Source organism: Vicugna pacos, unplaced genomic scaffold (assembly GCF_048564905.1).
Source record: "Vicugna pacos unplaced genomic scaffold, VicPac4 scaffold_20, whole genome shotgun sequence".
Taxonomy (NCBI): domain Eukaryota; kingdom Metazoa; phylum Chordata; class Mammalia; order Artiodactyla; family Camelidae; genus Vicugna; species Vicugna pacos.
The window spans coordinates 89,899,413-89,926,466 of NW_027328741.1; the positions used below are offsets into that span (position 1 = coordinate 89,899,413).

The following is a 27,054-nucleotide window of genomic DNA, read 5'->3' on the forward strand; positions in this document are numbered from 1 at the left end:
GGTGCCCTTTACTCCCGATGACACCTACTGGTCAATGTTGGCATTTCAAGGTGTAATATCCCTCTCAAGGAAAATACAAGAGGAAACGAACTAAATATATACATTTAGCTTTGAATCCAAAGAACCTAGAGGCATTATAGCTATGAGAACCCTGCTGCAGCTATGCTAGTCTACTGAGAACCAGGTGTTCTTCTATCAGTGATGAGAACGCTTAATCATCCGATCATGTTGGCTAAAGCACTTGAATGCAACCAAGTCTGCACCCCCATGATAGAATGCCCCCGGGGGCTTGACTCAATTGAAAGACGGTCCACATAAGCTGTGTCTTTCATGTCATTGGCGACTTTTACAGTTCCGTTCACTATCTGACTTCTAATATTTACCTAGACTGTCTTGAAAAACGGAGGCCTAATACAGATTCAAGTTCAGTCAAAGATTCCCCTCACTTACCACACTCCCTTCACCCCAGAGAAGACATAAACCCAGCATTTGCTGAATCTAGCGGAAGGCCATCGTTTCTTTGTGGGAGCTATGTATTCAATTCCTATCTATTTCATACGAGAGTATTTGACCTTTATGGGGTTCCCTGTTGTTCACAGAGGATGGAAGCTAGAGGAACTCTGATTCTAGGAGGGGCTTGCTCTTCTCTTACTGGCTTCATTGCAGCTCAGGTACTGATCCCTAAAAATGGATGCCTGAGTGGAGCGGAGGGAAGAGCAAGTGCTTGATAGCTAGGCCCAAACCTGGGAAAAGGCTTACCTGGGCTTGATGCACATTGATCTGAATGGCTTGGAATTGCCCCTTGGGTCGTGTGGATTATCTGACCTCTTTCAAGAACATGAGCGTTTTTATCATCTCTGCCATCTCTTCTCTTTAGACGTCAGGGATCTTGGACCCGATCTTGGAGCAGAGAATTGAGGAACTTCCTCCAGTCCACGGTGGCCCTCCGTATGTTTCTGCTAGTATCAGCGAGGTTCAATATGTCTCATGAATGCCTTTCGAGCCTGCTATCCTCTACAGCTGTCTCCAGGCCAGTATTCTCTATTGTAGCAGAACATCTCTCATCAATGTGTTCGCATCTCTCCTCAATCCGTGCAGCCATATTTTCGGCCAGCTTCTCTTCGTGTCTCCCATAAAGTCGACTTCAACAGGACTGGGCAAGTCTGAAAGGACCTCGGAGCCTCTCCAGTAAGGTGAAGACAGGCAGATCTTCCACTGTCCGACCTTTCAGGTTCTGGAAACTGACCTGTGAACTCAGGTCTTTGGGCAGCAGCAGTATCTCGAACTGACACAGCTTCCCGGACCAAAGACTTAAGCCAAGCTCCACAGAGGGCGGCAGCCCCTCCATCGCACTGATCCACCCACAGAATTCTGCCCGGTTACCTAGGATCCACCAGCCACAACAAGCCTCGCGGTACACACCAACATTCCACCTGGAATCCAACCGCTAACTGCCATCCCCAATGGCTGCTGCATTTTGTCAGTGTTGGGGGAGGGGCTGCATCCGACGAGAGGTTCCTAAGGTAAATGTGATTCTACCCACTAGCGTCCCATGGGCCTTTGTTCTTCCCTCTTTCCTTTTGTTCAGATCTGTATGCACTGTAGCAACGGAGGGAAGTGTGTCCATTTTCAGTTGAATGTTTCACACGTCTTTAAACTTTCTAACAGTTCACAGTACACAGAGACCCACTAAGGGAAACTATTGTTCCTGTAATATGGGCACACCCGCAATACATAGCCGTCGGTTGATTTCTGCTGAAACACCCGCATTCACGGGACATCTATCCATTTGTTTCAAGGGGGCTGAAATTCCTAGGAATGATACAATCCCCAATGTGCACTTTGCTGCCTGTCTCTTTTGATCTTAGTACACTTTTGCGGAGCTACTTTTCCTTGTTATAGGCTTGTGCCATTACTTCTCGACGTAGTGTAGAATATGGCATTCATTCATCCTGTTGGAAGACTTGCAAGTCTATATCACGGACTAGGAATCCATTGGATTCCAAATCGTCATTTGGGTTAGGTCACGATATGCTCATATGAATCAATATTTACGAATATAAATGCACGCCTCTGATTTCCGTATACAGGTGTGCTGAATACATTCAAACCGCGATACTGGGTCGATGCGTACTGAATGATCCTTGACATCACCTTGAGTAATTTCTTTTGAATATTCATGTTACCCTACCCTTTTTGTGTTGTTTGTTTGTTTGATTCTTTCTTGGTCTGCTTCTCGTTTGCTTTGCAAACACGTCAGGCCATGCATCTCTCCGTTTGCTTCCAACAGAGAGTCTTATAGGCTGACTCCCTTAAGATAGTGCTTCCAATCCCCTATGATTTCCTGCTTCCCTCTCCCATCTTTAGGGTTTTGATGTCCTCCTTGCCTTCTTCTTGTTTCTTCTTTTCCACTCATGCTCTTCTTGCATTTCCAATAAGGGTTTTCTTCTTTCCATTTCATCTTGCTGCTTATCCCTTCAGGGGAGAATTCTCAACCTTTCTTTTAGGATAAGTTTCGAACTGCTGAATTCTTTTAAGATTTGCAGGTCTGTGGCAGTCTCTAGCTCTGCTGTTATTAGAAATGGTGGTCATGTGGCATAGGCTACCCTAGATGGCAGCATTTTGCCATTCAAGCTATGGTCTATGTCCTGGCACTCCTCCCTGGCCTGCAATATTGCTGCTGAGATAGCAGCTGAAACCCCTCTGGAGGTTCTCTTGTGACTATGTTGCTTTCCTCCAGGCGCATTTTAAATCACTGGGATGCTCATGAACTTTGTTGATTTGGATCATACAGCTGCTGCTAAGTCTATTGGGATTCCACCTCTTTTGGACGCTGTGTACTTCCTGAATTCGCCTAGATGATTCTATCTTGGCTTTCAGCAAGTTTCAGTCCGATTTTTCTACACATAAATTTTCAAACATTGTTTGTTTCTTTGTCTCTTGCTTTTCCATCTGGGACTCTTTCGAATTTTAGTCTTTCATGCCTTGTCTTCAACCAGGATTCAACAGCAATGTTTTCATTGGTTTGCACTTGTTTTCCTATGTGTGCTTCTGACCGAGGGATTTCTGTTCCCCTGTCTTCAAAGTAATTCACGCGTCCCTCTGCAATATCTCGTCTGCTTAGGACGGAATGTTAGCCCTGATATTTTCTTATCCACTGAGTTTTCTGAGATTATTTGGCTCGTCTTTAGGCTTTCTCTTCCCCTTTTCTGGTATTCTGCCTTTTGTGATTCTGAGACACTGTTGTTCTTCAGTGTTTCCCTCACCTCCATTTTCAATACTTGCTCTGGAGAGCGTTTTGCAGTCTAGTTGTCTGAAAGCTTATCTTTAGGGCCTTCAATCTCTTTGGAACTGAAAATGGTACTTCCTTTTCCTTTTACTGTATTTCTTCATCTCTACTGGTCAGGTAATTTCAGGTATCTACTGTAGAATTCTAGGGCTTGGTTAAGTGAAAACTTTAGACTCTTGGCTCTACACAATTGCATGGGATTTCTGTGAGGACAAATTTTTCTAGACATTGATGCCATGTCCTGTTCCTGTGTGTGTTGTCTGGTCTATCTCCAATTGCTGGTGTTGCCTTTGTTGTGATGAACCCCCCATACTATTTCGATTAGGATAACCTCATTTTGATTACGCTTATCTCACAAATCTGAAAGAGCACAGGACACTTCCTCTGGTGGAAATGGAGCTTCTAAAGTTTCTCTGCTCTGCATTCTACTCTCTGTTATTTTGGAGTGTTTCCAGAAGAGCAGAGTGTGAGTGACCTTGTGCTTTGTAGTGCCACGGGAATGTCCCACTGAAACCAGTTCTTCCAAGAGCTTCTCTGTCTAGAGAAACACCAGTGGAAGCATATCTATGGATGTCACACATCAGGGCCTGCTGGAATGATCCCGCAGCCCGAACTTGGTGTTCTCGCTGCCGAACCGTGCCGGTGCCATCCAAAATGTAGCATCCGCTTTTGAGAGATAAACTGAAGGAAATCCTTCCTCTTCTCACGCTGTGGTCTTGGACCACACTTCCTTGTCCTCTCATCCTTGTGGCACGGGTGCACGAAGGCAACTACAGAGCTGTTGCACATCCTGTGCCTCAAACCAAACCATAATCACAGCCCAGGTTATGAATGTAGCAGATCCTAAGGCTTTTCATTCTGAATTCAAACCCAAGGCCCCCTGGATCCCTCAGACCCGATGCACAATATCTCTGATTCAGCCCCACACATGCTCTATTGGCAAAATGCCAAATTGGTCTCTGGTCCTGCAGATGCACTGGGTGTGGCCATGGGACATATCGATAATTTCAACTGCGCGCGCCAGGGTGGTTGCTTGCTCATTGGGGTCCCAGGTCGGTTTGCTCTCTTGATAGGACCCACCACATCCCACAACGCACTCCAGATCCCTGAGACTCAGCGTGTGCCATCATCCGTAGCCCTATCCCTCCCTGAACGCTGCCTCTGCTACCTCAAATTTGGCAGCTCGGAGCTTGGTCTCAGAATCAGCTGTGGGGATATTTTGCACTGGATTCTTTGAGTTCTGTCAGCCAAGCATCTGCTGTGCACTCTTCTAACACTCAGCGCATCACCTTCAATCCCATGTCTCCTGTCCGCTTGAGAGTGTGCGTCCAAGTTAAAGAGAGTTTCACCTTTACTGCTCCATCAACAGGGCTCAGACCATGCACTGGTATCCATTCCCTGCTTTTCCTTCTGCTTCCAGGTGTTCTGAGGCCTCATCCTGTCTTTGGAAGTAACAGACCTCTCTTCGGCAAGTGTCCTGTGCCAAGGGCTGGGTGAGTGGATGTTTCCATTGCTGTGTTCATGGGAGCGAGTGAGCGCAGGTTGCACTGCTTCTCTGTCAACTGGGCATCGATGAATCAACACTTTCCAGATACATTTCACAGAAATGTGATTTTTTTTTATCTCTTTGTTTCTATACAGCCGTGGTGGGAGGGATTGTCCGAAGACCCCAGTTTTGACATTGTGTTGATATCTCATTTGCAGTCTTTAAAAATTTAATAGAATTTATATAAATGTTTTGGGAGGTATACGAAAATGAAGTTAGTTTCTGAAACATACTAAATCGACCTAGAAGCCAGACTTGTCAATTTCGGTAACATTTTGTCAGCTCTAAGGAAAACATAGACAGATAGAATGCAAACTAGCAGTCCGAACTGTTAAAGGGGTCATGTCAGCTCTTTACTGTTGAAGCCTCCGAAACCAACAGGAACCATGAAATAACTAATGGAAACATGAAAAAACCCCCAAGCTTGTATTCACTTGTGCATGTGGTGCCCTTTACTCCCGATGACACCTACTGGTCAATGTTGGCATTTCACGGTGTAACATCCCTCTCAAGGAAAATACAAGAGGAAACGAAATAAATATATACATTTAGCTTTGAATCCAAAGAACCTAGAGGCATTATAGCTATGAGAACCCTGCTGCAGCTATGCTAGGCTACTGAGAACCAGGTGTTCTTCTATCAGTGATGAGAACGCTTAATCATCCGATCATGTTGGCTAAAGCACTTGAATGCAACCAAGTCTGCACCCCCATGATAGATTGCCCCCGGGGGCTTGACTCAATTGAAAGACGGTCCACATAAGCTGTGTCTTTCATGTCATTGGCGACTTTTACAGTTCCGTTCACTATCTGACTTCTAATATTTACCTAGACTGTCTTGAAAAACGGAGGCCTAATACAGATTCAAGTTCAGTCAAAGATTCCCCTCACTTACCACACTCCCTTCACCCCAGAGAAGACATAAACCCAGCATTTGCTGAATCTAGCGGAAGGCCATCGTTTCTTTGTGGGAGCTATGTATTCAATTCCTATCTATTTCATACGAGAGTTTTGACCTTTATGGGGTTCCCTGTTGTTCACAGAGGATGGAAGCTAGAGGAACTCTGATTCTAGGAGGGGCTTGCTCTTCTCTTACTGGCTTCATTGCAGCTCAGGTACTGATCCCTAAAAATGGATGCCTGAGTGGAGCGGAGGGAAGAGCAAGTGCTTGATAGCTAGGCCCAAACCTGGGAAAAGGCTTACCTGGGCTTGATGCACATTGATCTGAATGGCTTGGAATTGCCCCTTGGGTCGTGTGGATTATCTGACCTCTTTCAAGAACATGAGCGTTTTTATCATCTCTGCCATCTCTTCTCTTTAGACGTCAGGGATCTTGGACACGATCTTGGAGCAGAGAATTGAGGAACTTCCTCCAGTCCACGGTGGCCCTCCGTATGTTTCTGCTAGTATCAGCGAGGTTCAATATGTCTCATGAATGCCTTTCGAGCCTGCTATCCTCTACAGCTGTCTCCAGGCCAGTATTCTCTATTGTAGCAGAACATCTCTCATCAATGTGTTCGCATCTCTCCTCAATCCGTGCAGCCATATTTTCGGCCAGCTTCTCTTCGTGTCTCCCATAAAGTCGACTTCAACAGGACTGGGCAAGTCTGAAAGGACCTCGGAGCCTCTCCAGTAAGGTGAAGACAGGCAGATCTTCCACTGTCCGACCTTTCAGGTTCTGGAAACTGACCTGTGAACTCAGGTCTTTGGGCAGCAGCAGTATCTCGAACTGACACAGCTTCCCGGACCAAAGACTTAAGCCAAGCTCCACAGAGGGCGGCAGCCCCTCCATCGCACTGATCCACCCACAGAATTCTGCCCGGTTACCTAGGATCCACCAGCCACAACAAGCCTCGCGGTACACACCAACATTCCACCTGGAATCCAACCGCTAACTGCCATCCCCAATGGCTGCTGCATTTTGTCAGTGTTGGGGGAGGGGCTGCATCCGACGAGAGGTTCCTAAGGTAAATGTGATTCTACCCACTAGCGTCCCATGGGCCTTTGTTCTTCCCTCTTTCCTTTTGTTCAGATCTGTATGCACTGTAGCAACGGAGGGAAGTGTGTCCATTTTCAGTTGAATGTTTCACACGTCTTTAAACTTTCTAACAGTTCACAGTACACAGAGACCCACTAAGGGAAACTATTGTTCCTGTAATATGGGCACACCCGCAATACATAGCCGTCGGTTGATTTCTGCTGAAACACCCGCATTCACGGGACATCTATCCATTTGTTTCAAGGGGGCTGAAATTCCTAGGAATGATACAATCCCCAATGTGCACTTTGCTGCCTGTCTCTTTTGATCTTAGTACACTTTTGCGGAGCTACTTTTCCTTGTTATAGGCTTGTGCCATTACTTCTCGACGTAGTGTAGAATATGGCATTCATTCATCCTGTTGGAAGACTTGCAAGTCTATATCACGGACTAGGAATCCATTGGATTCCAAATCGTCATTTGGGTTAGGTCACGATATGCTCATATGAATCAATATTTACGAATATAAATGCACGCCTCTGATTTCCGTATACAGGTGTGCTGAATACATTCAAACCGCGATACTGGGTCGATGCGTACTGAATGATCCTTGACATCACCTTGAGTAATTTCTTTTGAATATTCATGTTACCCTACCCTTTTTGTGTTGTTTGTTTGTTTGATTCTTTCTTGGTCTGCTTCTCGTTTGCTTTGCAAACACGTCAGGCCATGCATCTCTCCGTTTGCTTCCAACAGAGAGTCTTATAGGCTGACTCCCTTAAGATAGTGCTTCCAATCCCCTATGATTTCCTGCTTCCCTCTCCCATCTTTAGGGTTTTGATGTCCTCCTTGCCTTCTTCTTGTTTCTTCTTTTCCACTCATGCTCTTCTTGCATTTCCAATAAGGGTTTCCTTCTTTCCATTTCATCTTGCTGCTTATCCCTTCAGGGGAGAATTCTCAACCTTTCTTTTAGGATAAGTTTCGAACTGCTGAATTCTTTGAAGATTTGCAGGTCTGTGGCAGTCTCTAGCTCTGCTGTTATTAGAAATGGTGGTCATGTGGCATAGGCTACCCTAGATGGCAGCATTTTGCCATTCAAGCTATGGTCTATGTCCTGGCACTCCTCCCTGGCCTGCAATATTGCTGCTGAGATAGCAGCTGAAACCCCTCTGGAGGTTCTCTTGTGACTATGTTGCTTTCCTCCAGGCGCATTTTAAATCACTGGGATGCTCATGAACTTTGTTGATTTGGATCATACAGCTGCTGCTAAGTCTATTGGGATTCCACCTCTTTTGGACGCTGTGTACTTCCTGAATTCGCCTAGATGATTCTATCTTGGCTTTCAGCAAGTTTCAGTCCGATTTTTCTACACATAAATTTTCAAACATTGTTTGTTTCTTTGTCTCTTGCTTTTCCATCTGGGACTCTTTCGAATTTTAGTCTTTCATGCCTTGTCTTCAACCAGGATTCAACAGCAATGTTTTCATTGGTTTGCACTTGTTTTCCTATGTGTGCTTCTGACCGAGGGATTTCTGTTCCCCTGTCTTCAAAGTCATTCACGCGTCCCTCTGCAATATCTCGTCTGCTTAGGACGGAATGTTAGCCCTGATATTTTCTCATCCACTGAGTTTTCTGAGATTATTTGGCTCGTCTTTAGGCTTTCTCTTCCCCTTTTCTGGTATTCTGCCTTATGTGATTCTGAGACACTGTTGTTCTTCAGTGTTTCCCTCACCTCCATTTTCAATACTTGCTCTGGAGAGCGTTTTGCAGTCTAGTTGTCTGAAAGCTTATCTTTAGGGCCTTCAATCTCTTTGGAACTGAAAATGGTACTTCCTTTTCATTTTACTGTATTTCTTCATCTCTACTGGTCAGGTAATTTCAGGTATCTACTGTAGAATTCTAGGGCTTGGTTAAGTGAAAACTTTAGACTCTTGGCTCTACACAATTGCATGGGATTTCTGTGAGGACAAATTTTTCTAGACATTGATGCCATGTCCTGTTCCTGTGTGTGTTGTCTGGTCTATCTCCAATTGCTGGTGTTGCCTTTGTTGTGATGAACCCCCCATACTATTTCGATTAGGATAACCTCATTTTGATTACGCTTATCTCACAAATCTGAAAGAGCACAGGACACTTCCTCTGGTGGAAATGGAGCTTCTAAAGTTTCTCTGCTCTGCATTCTACTCTCTGTTATTTTGGAGTGTTTCCAGAAGAGCAGAGTGTGAGTGACCTTGTGCTTCGTAGTGCCACGGGAATGTCCCACTGAAACCAGTTCTTCCAAGAGCTTCTCTGTCTAGAGAAACACCAGTGGAAGCATATCTATGGATGTCACACATCAGGGCCTGCTGGAATGATCCCGCAGCCCGAACTTGGTGTTCTCGCTGCCGAACCGTGCCGGTGCCATCCAAAATGTAGCATCCGCTTTTGAGAGATAAACTGAAGGAAATCCTTCCTCTTCTCACGCTGTGGTCTTGGACCACACTTCCTTGTCCTCTCATCCTTGTGGCACGGGTGCACGAAGGCAACTACAGAGCTGTTGCACATCCTGTGCCTCAAACCAAACCATAATCACAGCCCAGGTTATGAATGTAGCAGATCCTAAGGCTTTTCATTCTGAATTCAAACCCAAGGCCCCCTGGATCCCTCAGACCCGATGCACAATATCTCTGATTCAGCCCCACACATGCTCTATTGGCAAAATGCCAAATTGGTCTCTGGTCCTGCAGATGCACTGGGTGTGGCCATGGGACATATCGATAATTTCAACTGCGCGCGCCAGGGTGGTTGCTTGCTCATTGGGGTCCCAGGTCGGTTTGCTCTCTTGATAGGACCCACCACATCCCACAACGCACTCCAGATCCCTGAGACTCAGCGTGTGCCATCATCCGTAGCCCTATCCCTCCCTGAACGCTGCCTCTGCTACCTCAAATTTGGCAGCTCGGAGCTTGGTCTCAGAATCAGCTGTGGGGATATTTTGCACTGGATTCTTTGAGTTCTGTCAGCCAAGCATCTGCTGTGCACTCTTCTAACACTCAGCGCATCACCTTCAATCCCATGTCTCCTGTCCGCTTGAGAGTGTGCGTCCAAGTTAAAGAGAGTTTCACCTTTACTGCTCCATCAACAGGGCTCAGACCATGCACTGGTATCCATTCCCTGCTTTTCCTTCTGCTTCCAGGTGTTCTGAGGCCTCATCCTGTCTTTGGAAGTAACAGACCTCTCTTCGGCAAGTGTCCTGTGCCAAGGGCTGGGTGAGTGGATGTTTCCATTGCTGTGTTCATGGGAGCGAGTGAGCGCAGGTTGCACTGCTTCTCTGTCAACTGGGCATCGATGAATCAACACTTTCCAGATACATTTCACAGAAATGTGATTTTTTTTTATCTCTTTGTTTCTATACAGCCGTGGTGGGAGGGATTGTCCGAAGACCCCAGTTTTGACATTGTGTTGATATCTCATTTGCAGTCTTTAAAAATTTAATAGAATTTATATAAATGTTTTGGGAGGTATACGAAAATGAAGTTAGTTTCTGAAACATACTAAATCGACCTAGAAGCCAGACTTGTCAATTTCGGTAACATTTTGTCAGCTCTAAGGAAAACATAGACAGATAGAATGCAAACTAGCAGTCCGAACTGTTAAAGGGGTCATGTCAGCTCTTTACTGTTGAAGCCTCCGAAACCAACAGGAACCATGAAATAACTAATGGAAACATGAAAAAACCCCCAAGCTTGTATTCACTTGTGCATGTGGTGCCCTTTACTCCCGATGACACCTACTGGTCAATGTTGGCATTTCACGGTGTAACATCCCTCTCAAGGAAAATACAAGAGGAAACGAAATAAATATATACATTTAGCTTTGAATCCAAAGAACCTAGAGGCATTATAGCTATGAGAACCCTGCTGCAGCTATGCTAGGCTACTGAGAACCAGGTGTTCTTCTATCAGTGATGAGAACGCTTAATCATCCGATCATGTTGGCTAAAGCACTTGAATGCAACCAAGTCTGCACCCCCATGATAGATTGCCCCCGGGGGCTTGACTCAATTGAAAGACGGTCCACATAAGCTGTGTCTTTCATGTCATTGGCGACTTTTACAGTTCCGTTCACTATCTGACTTCTAATATTTACCTAGACTGTCTTGAAAAACGGAGGCCTAATACAGATTCAAGTTCAGTCAAAGATTCCCCTCACTTACCACACTCCCTTCACCCCAGAGAAGACATAAACCCAGCATTTGCTGAATCTAGCGGAAGGCCATCGTTTCTTTGTGGGAGCTATGTATTCAATTCCTATCTATTTCATACGAGAGTATTTGACCTTTATGGGGTTCCCTGTTGTTCACAGAGGATGGAAGCTAGAGGAACTCTGATTCTAGGAGGGGCTTGCTCTTCTCTTACTGGCTTCATTGCAGCTCAGGTACTGATCCCTAAAAATGGATGCCTGAGTGGAGCGGAGGGAAGAGCAAGTGCTTGATAGCTAGGCCCAAACCTGGGAAAAGGCTTACCTGGGCTTGGTGCAAATTGATCTGAATGGCTTGGAATTGCCCCTTGGGTCGTGTGGATGATCTGACCTCTTTCAAGAACATGAGCGTTTTTATCATCTCTGCCATCTCTTCTCTTTAGACGTCAGGGATCTTGGACACGATCTTGGAGCAGAGAATTGAGGAACTTCCTCCAGTCCACGGTGGCCCTCCGTATGTTTCTGCTAGTATCAGCGAGGTTCAATATGTCTCATGAATGCCTTTCGAGCCTGCTATCCTCTACAGCTGTCTCCAGGCCAGTATTCTCTATTGTAGCAGAACATCTCTCATCAATGTGTTCGCATCTCTCCTCAATCCGTGCAGCCATATTTTCGGCCAGCTTCTCTTCGTGTCTCCCATAAAGTCGACTTCAACAGGACTGGGCAAGTCTGAAAGGACCTCGGAGCCTCTCCAGTAAGGTGAAGACAGGCAGATCTTCCACTGTCCGACCTTTCAGGTTCTGGAAACTGACCTGTGAACTCAGGTCTTTGGGCAGCAGCAGTATCTCGAACTGACACAGCTTCCCGGACCAAAGACTTAAGCCAAGCTCCACAGAGGGCGGCAGCCCCTCCATCGCACTGATCCACCCACAGAACTCTGCCCGGTTACCTAGGATCCACCAGCCACAACAAGCCTCGCGGTACACACCAACATTCCACCTGGAATCCAACCGCTAACTGCCATCCCCAATGGCTGCTGCATCTTGTCAGTGTTGGGGGAGGGGCTGCATCCGACGACAGGTTCCTAAGGTAAATGTGATTCTACCCACTAGCGTCCCATGGGCCTTTGTTCTTCCCTCTTTCCTTTTGTTCAGATCTGTATGCACTGTAGCAACGGAGGGAAGTGTGTCCATTTTCAGTTGAATGTTTCACACGTCTTTAAACTTTCTAACAGTTCACAGTACACAGAGACCCACTAAGGGAAACTATTGCTCCTGTAATATGGGCACACCCGCAATACATAGCCGTCGGTTGATTTCTGCTGAAACACCCGCATTCACGGGACATCTATCCATTTGTTTCAAGGGGGCTGAAATTCCTAGGAATGATACAATCCCCAATGTGCACTTTGCTGCCTGTCTCTTTTGATCTTAGTACACTTTTGCGGAGCTACTTTTCCTTGTTATAGGCTTGTGCCATTTCTTCTCGACGTAGTGTAGAATATGGCATTCATTCATCCTGTTGGAAGACTTGCAAGTCTATATCACGGACTAGGAATCCATTGGATTCCAAATCGTCATTTGGGTTAGGTCACGATATGCTCATATGAATCAATATTTACGAATATAAATGCACGCCTCTGATTTCCGTATACAGGTGTGCTGAATACATTCAAACCGCGATACTGGGTCGATGCGTACTGAATGATCCTTGACATCACCTTGAGTAATTTCTTTTGAATATTCATGTTACCCTACCCTTTTTGTGTTGTTTGTTTGTTTGATTCTTTCTTGGTCTGCTTCTCGTTTGCTTTGCAAACACGTCAGGCCATGCATCTCTCCGTTTGCTTCCAACAGAGAGTCTTATAGGCTGACTCCCTTAAGATAGTGCTTCCAATCCCCTATGATTTCCTGCTTCCCTCTCCCATCTTTAGGGTTTTGATGTCCTCCTTGCCTTCTTCTTGTTTCTTCTTTTCCACTCATGCTCTTCTTGCATTTCCAATAAGGGTTTTCTTCTTTCCATTTCATCTTGCTGCTTATCCCTTCAGGGGAGAATTCTCAACCTTTCTTTTAGGATAAGTTTCGAACTGCTGAATTCTTTTAAGATTTGCAGGTCTGTGGCATTCTCTAGCTCTGCTGTTATTAGAAATGGTGGTCATGTGGCATAGGCTACCCTAGATGGCAGCATTTTGCCATTCAAGCTATGGTCTATGTCCTGGCACTCCTCCCTGTCCTGCAATATTGCTGCTGAGATAGCAGCTGAAACCCCTCTGGAGGTTCTCTTGTGACTATGTTGCTTTCCTCCAGGCGCATTTTAAATCACTGGGATGCTCATGAACTTTGTTGATTTGGATCATACAGCTGCTGCTAAGTCTATTGGGATTCCACCTCTTTTGGACGCTGTGTACTTCCTGAATTCGCCTAGATGATTCTATCTTGGCTTTCAGCAAGTTTCAGTCTGATTTTTCTACACATAAATTTTCAAACATTGTTTGTTTCTTTGTCTCTTGCTTTTCCATCTGGGACTCTTTCGAATTTTAGTCTTTCATGCCTTGTCTTCAACCAGGATTCAACAGCAATGTTTTCATTGGTTTGCACTTGTTTTCCTATGTGTGCTTCTGACCGAGGGATTTCTGTTCCCCTGTCTTCAAAGTAATTCACGCGTCCCTCTGCAATATCTCGTCTGCTTAGGACGGAATGTTAGCCCTGATATTTTCTTATCCACTGAGTTTTCTGAGATTATTTGGCTCGTCTTTAGGCTTTCTCTTCCCCTTTTCTGGTATTCTGCCTTTTGTGATTCTGAGACACTGTTGTTCTTCAGTGTTTCCCTCACCTCCATTTTCAATACTTGCTCTGGAGAGCGTTTTGCAGTCTAGTTGTCTGAAAGCTTATCTTTAGGGCCTTCAATCTCTTTGGAACTGAAAATGGTACTTCCTTTTCCTTTTACTGTATTTCTTCATCTCTACTGGTCAGGTAATTTCAGGTATCTACTGTAGAATTCTAGGGCTTGGTTAAGTGAAAACTTTAGACTCTTGGCTCTACACAATTGCATGGGATTTCTGTGAGGACAAATTTTTCTAGACATTGATGCCATGTCCTGTTCCTGTGTGTGTTGTCTGGTCTATCTCCAATTGCTGGTGTTGCCTTTGTTGTGATGAACCCCCCATACTATTTCGATTAGGATAACCTCATTTTGATTACGCTTATCTCACAAATCTGAAAGAGCACAGGACACTTCCTCTGGTGGAAATGGAGCTTCTAAAGTTTCTCTGCTCTGCATTCTACTCTCTGTTATTTTGGAGTGTTTCCAGAAGAGCAGAGTGTGAGTGACCTTGTGCTTCGTAGTGCCACGGGAATGTCCCACTGAAACCAGTTCTTCCAAGAGCTTCTCTGTCTAGAGAAACACCAGTGGAAGCATATCTATGGATGTCACACATCAGGGCCTGCTGGAATGATCCCGCAGCCCGAACTTGGTGTTCTCGCTGCCGAACCGTGCCGGTGCCATCCAAAATGTAGCATCCGCTTTTGAGAGATAAACTGAAGGAAATCCTTCCTCTTCTCACGCTGTGGTCTTGGACCACACTTCCTTGTCCTCTCATCCTTGTGGCACGGGTGCACGAAGGCAACTACAGAGCTGTTGCACATCCTGTGCCTCAAACCAAACCATAATCACAGCCCAGGTTATGAATGTAGCAGATCCTAAGGCTTTTCATTCTGAATTCAAACCCAAGGCCCCCTGGATCCCTCAGACCCGATGCACAATATCTCTGATTCAGCCCCACACATGCTCTATTGGCAAAATGCCAAATTGGTCTCTGGTCCTGCAGATGCACTGGGTGTGGCCATGGGACATATCGATAATTTCAACTGCGCGCGCCAGGGTGGTTGCTTGCTCATTGGGGTCCCAGGTCGGTTTGCTCTCTTGATAGGACCCACCACATCCCACAACGCACTCCAGATCCCTGAGACTCAGCGTGTGCCATCATCCGTAGCCCTATCCCTCCCTGAACGCTGCCTCTGCTACCTCAAATTTGGCAGCTCGGAGCTTGGTCTCAGAATCAGCTGTGGGGATATTTTGCACTGGATTCTTTGAGTTCTGTCAGCCAAGCATCTGCTGTGCACTCTTCTAACACTCAGCGCATCACCTTCAATCCCATGTCTCCTGTCCGCTTGAGAGTGTGCGTCCAAGTTAAAGAGAGTTTCACCTTTACTGCTCCATCAACAGGGCTCAGACCATGCACTGGTATCCATTCCCTGCTTTTCCTTCTGCTTCCAGGTGTTCTGAGGCCTCATCCTGTCTTTGGAAGTAACAGACCTCTCTTCGGCAAGTGTCCTGTGCCAAGGGCTGGGTGAGTGGATGTTTCCATTGCTGTGTTCATGGGAGCGAGTGAGCGCAGGTTGCACTGCTTCTCTGTCAACTGGGCATCGATGAATCAACACTTTCCAGATACATTTCACAGAAATGTGATTTTTTTTTATCTCTTTGTTTCTATACAGCCGTGGTGGGAGGGATTGTCCGAAGACCCCAGTTTTGACATTGTGTTGATATCTCATTTGCAGTCTTTAAAAATTTAATAGAATTTATATAAATGTTTTGGGAGGTATACGAAAATGAAGTTAGTTTCTGAAACATACTAAATCGACCTAGAAGCCAGACTTGTCAATTTCGGTAACATTTTGTCAGCTCTAAGGAAAACATAGACAGATAGAATGCAAACTAGCAGTCCGAACTGTTAAAGGGGTCATGTCAGCTCTTTACTGTTGAAGCCTCCGAAACCAACAGGAACCATGAAATAACTAATGGAAACATGAAAAAACCCCCAAGCTTGTATTCACTTGTGCATGTGGTGCCCTTTACTCCCGATGACACCTACTGGTCAATGTTGGCATTTCACGGTGTAACATCCCTCTCAAGGAAAATACAAGAGGAAACGAAATAAATATATACATTTAGCTTTGAATCCAAAGAACCTAGAGGCATTATAGCTATGAGAACCCTGCTGCAGCTATGCTAGGCTACTGAGAACCAGGTGTTCTTCTATCAGTGATGAGAACGCTTAATCATCCGATCATGTTGGCTAAAGCACTTGAATGCAACCAAGTCTGCACCCCCATGATAGATTGCCCCCGGGGGCTTGACTCAATTGAAAGACGGTCCACATAAGCTGTGTCTTTCATGTCATTGGCGACTTTTACAGTTCCGTTCACTATCTGACTTCTAATATTTACCTAGACTGTCTTGAAAAACGGAGGCCTAATACAGATTCAAGTTCAGTCAAAGATTCCCCTCACTTACCACACTCCCTTCACCCCAGAGAAGACATAAACCCAGCATTTGCTGAATCTAGCGGAAGGCCATCGTTTCTTTGTGGGAGCTATGTATTCAATTCCTATCTATTTCATACGAGAGTATTTGACCTTTATGGGGTTCCCTGTTGTTCACAGAGGATGGAAGCTAGAGGAACTCTGATTCTAGGAGGGGCTTGCTCTTCTCTTACTGGCTTCATTGCAGCTCAGGTACTGATCCCTAAAAATGGATGCCTGAGTGGAGCGGAGGGAAGAGCAAGTGCTTGATAGCTAGGCCCAAACCTGGGAAAAGGCTTACCTGGGCTTGGTGCAAATTGATCTGAATGGCTTGGAATTGCCCCTTGGGTCGTGTGGATGATCTGACCTCTTTCAAGAACATGAGCGTTTTTATCATCTCTGCCATCTCTTCTCTTTAGACGTCAGGGATCTTGGACACGATCTTGGAGCAGAGAATTGAGGAACTTCCTCCAGTCCACGGTGGCCCTCCGTATGTTTCTGCTAGTATCAGCGAGGTTCAATATGTCTCATGAATGCCTTTCGAGCCTGCTATCCTCTACAGCTGTCTCCAGGCCAGTATTCTCTATTGTAGCAGAACATCTCTCATCAATGTGTTCGCATCTCTCCTCAATCCGTGCAGCCATATTTTCGGCCAGCTTCTCTTCGTGTCTCCCATAAAGTCGACTTCAACAGGACTGGGCAAGTCTGAAAGGACCTCGGAGCCTCTCCAGTAAGGTGAAGACAGGCAGATCTTCCACTGTCCGACCTTTCAGGTTCTGGAAACTGACCTGTGAACTCAGGTCTTTGGGCAGCAGCAGTATCTCGAACTGACACAGCTTCCCGGACCAAAGACTTAAGCCAAGCTCCACAGAGGGCGGCAGCCCCTCCATCGCACTGATCCACCCACAGAACTCTGCCCGGTTACCTAGGATCCACCAGCCACAACAAGCCTCGCGGTACACACCAACATTCCACCTGGAATCCAACCGCTAACTGCCATCCCCAATGGCTGCTGCATCTTGTCAGTGTTGGGGGAGGGGCTGCATCCGACGAGAGGTTCCTAAGGTAAATGTGATTCTACCCACTAGCGTCCCATGGGCCTTTGTTCTTCCCTCTTTCCTTTTGTTCAGATCTGTATGCACTGTAGCAACGGAGGGAAGTGTGTCCATTTTCAGTTGAATGTTTCACACGTCTTTAAACTTTCTAACAGTTCACAGTACACAGAGACCCACTAAGGGAAACTATTGTTCCTGTAATATGGGCACACCCGCAATACATAGCCGTCGGTTGATTTCTGCTGAAACACCCGCATTCACGGGACATCTATCCATTTGTTTCAAGGGGGCTGAAATTCCTAGGAATGATACAATCCCCAATGTGCACTTTGCTGCCTGTCTCTTTTGATCTTAGTACACTTTTGCGGAGCTACTTTTCCTTGTTATAGGCTTGTGCCATTTCTTCTCGACGTAGTGTAGAATATGGCATTCATTCATCCTGTTGGAAGACTTGCAAGTCTATATCACGGACTAGGAATCCATTGGATTCCAAATCGTCATTTGGGTTAGGTCACGATATGCTCATATGAATCAATATTTACGAATATAAATGCACGCCTCTGATTTCCGTATACAGGTGTGCTGAATACATTCAAACCGCGATACTGGGTCGATGCGTACTGAATGATCCTTGACATCACCTTGAGTAATTTCTTTTGAATATTCATGTTACCCTACCCTTTTTGTGTTGTTTGTTTGTTTGATTCTTTCTTGGTCTGCTTCTCGTTTGCTTTGCAAACACGTCAGGCCATGCATCTCTCCGTTTGCTTCCAACAGAGAGTCTTATAGGCTGACTCCCTTAAGATAGTGCTTCCAATCCCCTATGATTTCCTGCTTCCCTCTCCCATCTTTAGGGTTTTGATGTCCTCCTTGCCTTCTTCTTGTTTCTTCTTTTCCACTCATGCTCTTCTTGCATTTCCAATAAGGGTTTTCTTCTTTCCATTTCATCTTGCTGCTTATCCCTTCAGGGGAGAATTCTCAACCTTTCTTTTAGGATAAGTTTCGAACTGCTGAATTCTTTTAAGATTTGCAGGTCTGTGGCATTCTCTAGCTCTGCTGTTATTAGAAATGGTGGTCATGTGGCATAGGCTACCCTAGATGGCAGCATTTTGCCATTCAAGCTATGGTCTATGTCCTGGCACTCCTCCCTGTCCTGCAATATTGCTGCTGAGATAGCAGCTGAAACCCCTCTGGAGGTTCTCTTGTGACTATGTTGCTTTCCTCCAGGCGCATTTTAAATCACTGGGATGCTCATGAACTTTGTTGATTTGGATCATACAGCTGCTGCTAAGTCTATTGGGATTCCACCTCTTTTGGACGCTGTGTACTTCCTGAATTCGCCTAGATGATTCTATCTTGGCTTTCAGCAAGTTTCAGTCTGATTTTTCTACACATAAATTTTCAAACATTGTTTGTTTCTTTGTCTCTTGCTTTTCCATCTGGGACTCTTTCGAATTTTAGTCTTTCATGCCTTGTCTTCAACCAGGATTCAACAGCAATGTTTTCATTGGTTTGCACTTGTTTTCCTATGTGTGCTTCTGACCGAGGGATTTCTGTTCCCCTGTCTTCAAAGTAATTCACGCGTCCCTCTGCAATATCTCGTCTGCTTAGGACGGAATGTTAGCCCTGATATTTTCTTATCCACTGAGTTTTCTGAGATTATTTGGCTCGTCTTTAGGCTTTCTCTTCCCCTTTTCTGGTATTCTGCCTTTTGTGATTCTGAGACACTGTTGTTCTTCAGTGTTTCCCTCACCTCCATTTTCAATACTTGCTCTGGAGAGCGTTTTGCAGTCTAGTTGTCTGAAAGCTTATCTTTAGGGCCTTCAATCTCTTTGGAACTGAAAATGGTACTTCCTTTTCCTTTTACTGTATTTCTTCATCTCTACTGGTCAGGTAATTTCAGGTATCTACTGTAGAATTCTAGGGCTTGGTTAAGTGAAAACTTTAGACTCTTGGCTCTACACAATTGCATGGGATTTCTGTGAGGACAAATTTTTCTAGACATTGATGCCATGTCCTGTTCCTGTGTGTGTTGTCTGGTCTATCTCCAATTGCTGGTGTTGCCTTTGTTGTGATGAACCCCCCATACTATTTCGATTAGGATAACCTCATTTTGATTACGCTTATCTCACAAATCTGAAAGAGCACAGGACACTTCCTCTGGTGGAAATGGAGCTTCTAAAGTTTCTCTGCTCTGCATTCTACTCTCTGTTATTTTGGAGTGTTTCCAGAAGAGCAGAGTGTGAGTGACCTTGTGCTTCGTAGTGCCACGGGAATGTCCCACTGAAACCAGTTCTTCCAAGAGCTTCTCTGTCTAGAGAAACACCAGTGGAAGCATATCTATGGATGTCACACATCAGGGCCTGCTGGAATGATCCCGCAGCCCGAACTTGGTGTTCTCGCTGCCGAACCGTGCCGGTGCCATCCAAAATGTAGCATCCGCTTTTGAGAGATAAACTGAAGGAAATCCTTCCTCTTCTCACGCTGTGGTCTTGGACCACACTTCCTTGTCCTCTCATCCTTGTGGCACGGGTGCACGAAGGCAACTACAGAGCTGTTGCACATCCTGTGCCTCAAACCAAACCATAATCACAGCCCAGGTTATGAATGTAGCAGATCCTAAGGCTTTTCATTCTGAATTCAAACCCAAGGCCCCCTGGATCCCTCAGACCCGATGCACAATATCTCTGATTCAGCCCCACACATGCTCTATTGGCAAAATGCCAAATTGGTCTCTGGTCCTGCAGATGCACTGGGTGTGGCCATGGGACATATCGATAATTTCAACTGCGCGCGCCAGGGTGGTTGCTTGCTCATTGGGGTCCCAGGTCGGTTTGCTCTCTTGATAGGACCCACCACATCCCACAACGCACTCCAGATCCCTGAGACTCAGCGTGTGCCATCATCCGTAGCCCTATCCCTCCCTGAACGCTGCCTCTGCTACCTCAAATTTGGCAGCTCGGAGCTTGGTCTCAGAATCAGCTGTGGGGATATTTTGCACTGGATTCTTTGAGTTCTGTCAGCCAAGCATCTGCTGTGCACTCTTCTAACACTCAGCGCATCACCTTCAATCCCATGTCTCCTGTCCGCTTGAGAGTGTGCGTCCAAGTTAAAGAGAGTTTCACCTTTACTGCTCCATCAACAGGGCTCAGACCATGCACTGGTATCCATTCCCTGCTTTTCCTTCTGCTTCCAGGTGTTCTGAGGCCTCATCCTGTCTTTGGAAGTAACAGACCTCTCTTCGGCAAGTGTCCTGTGCCAAGGGCTGGGTGAGTGGATGTTTCCATTGCTGTGTTCATGGGAGCGAGTGAGCGCAGGTTGCACTGCTTCTCTGTCAACTGGGCATCGATGAATCAACACTTTCCAGATACATTTCACAGAAATGTGATTTTTTTTTATCTCTTTGTTTCTATACAGCCGTGGTGGGAGGGATTGTCCGAAGACCCCAGTTTTGACATTGTGTTGATATCTCATTTGCAGTCTTTAAAAATTTAATAGAATTTATATAAATGTTTTGGGAGGTATACGAAAATGAAGTTAGTTTCTGAAACATACTAAATCGACCTAGAAGCCAGACTTGTCAATTTCGGTAACATTTTGTCAGCTCTAAGGAAAACATAGACAGATAGAATGCAACTAGCAGTCCGAACTGTTAAAGGGGTCATGTCAGCTCTTTACTGTTGAAGCCTCCGAAACCAACAGGAACCATGAAATAACTAATGGAAACATGAAAAAACCCCCAAGCTTGTATTCACTTGTGCATGTGGTGCCCTTTACTCCCGATGACACCTACTGGTCAATGTTGGCATTTCAAGGTGTAACATCCCTCTCAAGGAAAATACAAGAGGAAACGAACTAAATATATACATTTAGCTTTGAATCCAAAGAACCTAGAGGCATTATAGCTATGAGAACCCTGCTACAGCTATGCTAGGCTACTGAGAACCAGGTGTTCTTCTATCAGTGATGAGAACGCTTAATCATCCGATCATGTTGGGTAAAGCACTTGAATGCAACCAAGTCTGCACCCCCATGATAGATTGCCCCCGGGGGCTTGACTCAATTGAAAGACGGTCCACATAAGCTGTGTCTTTCATGTCATTGGCGACTTTTACAGTTCCGTTCACTATCTGACTTCTAATATTTACCTAGACTGTCTTGATAAACGGAGGCCTAATACAGATTCAAGTTCAGTCAAAGATTCCCCTCACTTACCACACTCCCTTCACCCCAGAGAAGACATAAACCCAGCATTTGCTGAATCTAGCGGAAGGCCATCGTTTCTTTGTGGGAGCTATGTATTCAATTCCTATCTATTTCATACGAGAGTATTTGACCTTTATGGGGTTCCCTGTTGTTCACAGAGGATGGAAGCTAGAGGAACTCTGATTCTAGGAGGGGCTTGCTCTTCTCTTACTGGCTTCATTGCAGCTCAGGTACTGATCCCTAAAAATGGATGCCTGAGTGGAGCGGAGGGAAGAGCAAGAGCTTGATAGCTAGGCCCAAACCTGGGAAAAGGCTTACCTGGGCTTGGTGCACATTGATCTGAATGGCTTGGAATTGCCCCTTGGGTCGTGTGGATTATCTGACCTCTTTCAAGAACATGAGCGTTTTTATCATCTCTGCCATCTCTTCTCTTTAGACGTCAGGGATCTTGGACACGATCTTGGAGCAGAGAATTGAGGAACTTCCTCCAGTCCACGGTGGCCCTCCGTATGTTTCTGCTAGTATCAGCGAGTTTCAATATGTCTCATGAATGCCTTTCGAGCCTGCTATCCTCTACAGCTGTCTCCAGGCCAGTATTCTCTATTGTAGCAGAACATCTCTCATCAATGTGTTCGCATCTCTCCTCAATCCGTGCAGCCATATTTTCGGCCAGCTTCTCTTCGTGTCTCCCATAAAGTCGACTTCAACAGGACTGGGCAAGTCTGAAAGGACCTCGGAGCCTCTCCAGTAAGGTGAAGACAGGCAGATCTTCCACTGTCCGACCTTTCAGGTTCTGGAGACTGACCTGTGAACTCAGGTCTTTGGGCAGCAGCAGTATCTCGAACTGACACAGCTTCCCGGACCAAAGACTTAAGCCAAGCTCCACAGAGGGCGGCAGCCCCTCCATCGCACTGATCCACCCACAGAACTCTGCCCGGTTACCTAGGATCCACCAGCCACAACAAGCCTCGCGGTACACACCAACATTCCACCTGGAATCCAACCGCTAACTGCCATCCCCAATGGCTGCTGCATTTTGTCAGTGTTGGGGGAGGGGCTGCATCCGACGAGAGGTTCCTAAGGTAAATGTGATTCTACCCACTTGCGTCCCATGGGCCTTTGTTCTTCCCTCTTTCCTTTTGTTCAGATCTGTATGCACTGTAGCAACGGAGGGAAGTGTGTCCATTTTCAGTTGAATGTTTCACACGTCTTTAAACTTTCTAACAGTTCACAGTACACAGAGACCCACTAAGGGAAACTATTGTTCCTGTAATATGGGCACTCCCGCAATACATAGCCGTCGGTTGATTTCTGCTGAAACACCCGCATTCACGGGACATCTATCCATTTGTTTCAAGGGGGCTGAAATTCCTAGGAATGATACAATCCCCAATGTGCACTTTGCTGCCTGTCTCTTTTGATCTTAGTACACTTTTGCGGAGCTACTTTTCCTTGTTATAGGCTTGTGCCATTTCTTCTCGACGTAGTGTAGAATATGGCATTCATTCATCCTGTTGGAAGACTTGCAAGTCTATATCACGGACTAGGAATCCATTGGATTCCAAATCGTCATTTGGGTTAGGTCACGATATGCTCATATGAATCAATATTTACGAATATAAATGCACGCCTCTGATTTCCGTATACAGGTGTGCTGAATACATTCAAACCGCGATACTGGGTCGATGCGTACTGAATGATCCTTGACATCACCTTGAGTAATTTCTTTTGAATATTCATGTTACCCTACCCTTTTTGTGTTGTTTGTTTGTTTGATTCTTTCTTGGTCTGCTTCTCGTTTGCTTTGCAAACACGTCAGGCCATGCATCTCTCCGTTTGCTTCCAACAGAGAGTCTTATAGGCTGACTCCCTTAAGATAGTGCTTCCAATCCCCTATGATTTCCTGCTTCCCTCTCCCATCTTTAGGATTTTGATGTCCTCCTTGCCTTCTTCTTGTTTCTTCTTTTCCACTCATGCTCTTCTTGCATTTCCAATAAGGGTTTTCTTCTTTCCATTTCATCTTGCTGCTTATCCCTTCAGGGGAGAATTCTCAACCTTTCTTTTAGGATAAGTTTCGAACTGCTGAATTCTTTGAAGATTTGCAGGTCTGTGGCAGTCTCTAGCTCTGCTGTTATTAGAAATGGTGGTCATGTGGCATAGGCTACCCTAGATGGCAGCATTTTGCCATTCAAGCTATGGTCTATGTCCTGGCACTCCTCCCTGTCCTGCAATATTGCTGCTGAGATAGCAGCTGAAACCCCTCTGGAGGTTCTCTTGTGACTATGTTGCTTTCCTCCAGGCGCATTTTAAATCACTGGGATGCTCATGAACTTTGTTGATTTGGATCATACAGCTGCTGCTAAGTCTATTGGGATTCCACCTCTTTTGGACGCTGTGTACTTCCTGAATTCGCCTAGATGATACTATCTTGGCTTTCAGCAAGTTTCAGTCTGATTTTTCTACACATAACTTTTCAAACATTGTTTGTTTCTTTATCTCTTGCTATTCCATCTGGGACTCTTTCGAATTTTAGTCTTTCATGCCTTGTCTTCAACCAGGATTCAACAGCAATGTTTTCATTGGTTTGCACTTGCTTTCCTATGTGTGCATCTGACCGAGGGATTTCTGTTCCCCTGTCTTCAAAGTAATTCACGCGTCCCTCTGCAATATCTCGTCTGCTTAGGACGGAATGTTAGCCCTGATATTTTCTCATCAACTGAGTTTTCTGAGATTATTTGCTCGTCTTTAGGCTTTCTCTTCCACTTTTCTGGTATTCTGCCTTTTGTGATTCTGAGACACTGTTGTTCTTCAGTGTTTCCCTCACCTCCATTTTCAATACCTGCTCTGGAGAGCGTTTTGCAGTCTAGTTGTCTGAAAGCTTATCTTTAGGGCCTTCAATCTCTTTGGAACTGAAAATGGTACTTCCTTTTCCTTTTACTGTATTTCTTCATCTCTACTGGTCAGGTAATTTCAGGTATCTAATGTAGACTTTTAGGGCTTGATTAAGTGAAAACTTTAGACTCTTGGCTCTACACAATTGCATGGGATTTCTGTGAGGACAAATTTTCCTAGACTTTGATGCCATGTCCTGTTCCTGTGTGTGTTGTCTGGTCTATCTCCAATTGCTGGTGTTGCCTTTGTTGTGATGAACCCCCCATACTATTTCGATTAGGATAACCTCATTTTGATTACGCTTATCTCACAAATCTGAAAGAGCACAGGACACTTCCTCTGGTGGAAATGGAGCTTCTAAAGGTTCTCAGCTCTGCATTCTACTCTCTGTTATTTTGGAGTGTTTCCAGAAGAGCAGAGTGTGAGTGCGCTTGTTCTTTGTAGTGCCACGGGAATGTCCCACTGAAACCAGTTCTTCCAAGTGCTTCTCTGTCTAGAGAAACACCAGTGGAAGCATATCTATGGATGTCACACATCAGGGCCTGCTGGAATGATCCCGCAGCCCGAACTTGGTGTTCTCGCTGCCGAACCGTGCCGGTGCCATCCAAAATGTAGCATCCGCTTTTGAGAGATAAACTGAAGGAAATCCTTCCTCTTCTCACGCTGTGGTCTTGGACCACACTTCCTTGTCCTCTCATCCTTGTGGCACGGGTGCATGAAGGCAACTACAGAGGTGTTGCACATCCTGTGCCTCAAACCAAACCATAATCACAGCCCAGGTGATGAATGTAGCAGATCCTAAGGCTTTTCATTCTGAATTCAAACCCAAGGCCCCCTGGATCCCTCAGACCCGATGTACAACATCTCTGATTCAGCCCCACACATGCTCTATTGGCAAAATGCCAAATTGGTCTCTGGTCCTGCAGACGCACCGGGTGTGGCCATGGGACATATCGATAATTTCAACTGCGCGCGCCAGGGTGGTTGCTTGCTCATTGGGGTCCCAGGTCGGTTTGCTCTCTTGATAGGGCCCACCACATCCCACAACGCACTCCAGATCCCTGAGACTCAGCGTGTGCCATCATCCGTAGCCCTATCCCTCCCTGAACGCTGCCTCTGCTACCTCAAATTTGGCAGCTCGGAGCTTGGTCTCAGAATCAACTGTGGGGATATTTTGCACTGGATTCTTTGAGTTCTGTCAGCCAAGCATCTGCTGTGCACTCTTCTAACACTCAGCGCATCACCTTCAATCCCATGTCTCCTGTCCGCTTGAGAGTGTGCGTCCAAGTTAAAGAGAGTTTCACCTTTACTGCTCCATCAACAGGGCTCAGACCATGCACTGGTATCCATTCCCTGCTTTTCCTTCTGCTTCCAGGTGTTCTGAGGCCTCATCCTGTCTTTGAAAGTAACAGACCTCTCTTCAGCAAGTGTCCTGTGCCAAGGGCTGGGTGAGTGGATGTTTCCATTGCTGTGTTCATGGGAGCGAGTGAGCGCAGGTTGCACTGCTTCTCTGTCAACTGGGCATCGATGAATCAACACTTTCCAGATACATTTCACAGAAATGTGATTTTTTTTTATCTCTTGGTTTTTATACAGCCGTGGTGGGAGGGATTGTCCGAAGACTCCAGTTTTGACATTGTGTTGATATCTCATTTGCAGTCTTTAAAAATTTAATAGAATTTATATAAATGTTTTGGGAGTTATACGAAAATGAAGTTAGTTTCTGAAACTTACTAAATCGACCTAGAAGCCAGACTTGTCAATTTCGGTAACATTTTGTCAGCTCTAAGGAAAACATAGACAGATAGAATGCAAACAAGCAGTCCGAACTGTTAAAGGGGTCATGTCAACTCTTTACTGTTGAAGCCTCCGAAACCAACAGGAACCATGAAATAACTAATGGAAACATGAAATAACCCCCAAGATTGGATTCACTTGTGCATGAGGTGCCCTTTACTCCCGATGACACCTACTGGTCAATGTTGGCATTTCAAGGTGTAACATCCCTCTCAAGGAAAATACAAGAGGAAACGAACTAAATATATACATTTAGCTTTGAATCCAAAGAACCTAGAGGCATTATAGCTATGAGAACCCTGCTGCAGCTATGCTAGGCTACTGAGAACCAGGTGTTTTTCTATCAGTGATGAGAACGCTTAATCATCCGATCATGTTGGTTAAAGCACTTGAATGCAACCAAGTCTGCACCCCTATGATAGATTGCCCCCGGGGGCTTGACTCAATTGAAAGACGGTCCACATAAGCTGTGTCTTTCATGTCATTGGCGACATTTACAGTTCCGTTCACTATCTGACTTCTAATATTTACCTAGACTGTCTTGAAAAACGGAGGCCTAATACAGATTCAAGTTCAGTCAAAGATTCCCCTCACTTACCACACTCCCTTCACCCCAGAGAAGACATCAACCCAGCATTTGCTGAATCTAGCGGAAGGCCATCGTTTCTTTGTGGGAGCTAAGTATTCAATTCCTACCTATTTCATACGAGAGTAGTTGACCTTTATGGGGTTCCCTGTTGTTCACAGAGGATGAAGCTAGGGGAACTCTGATTCTAGGAGGGGCTTGCTCTTCTCTTACTGGCTTCATTG

At 45.5% G+C, this 27,054-nt stretch overlaps 1 protein-coding gene across 1 annotated transcript in view; it reads left to right on the forward strand.

The window, feature by feature from the left end:
• The window catches only part of LOC140693733 (putative N-acetylated-alpha-linked acidic dipeptidase), a 1,237,440-nt gene that overhangs the window by 1,210,085 nt on the left and 301 nt on the right, over nucleotides 1-27,054 (forward strand). The window lies entirely within an intron of this gene.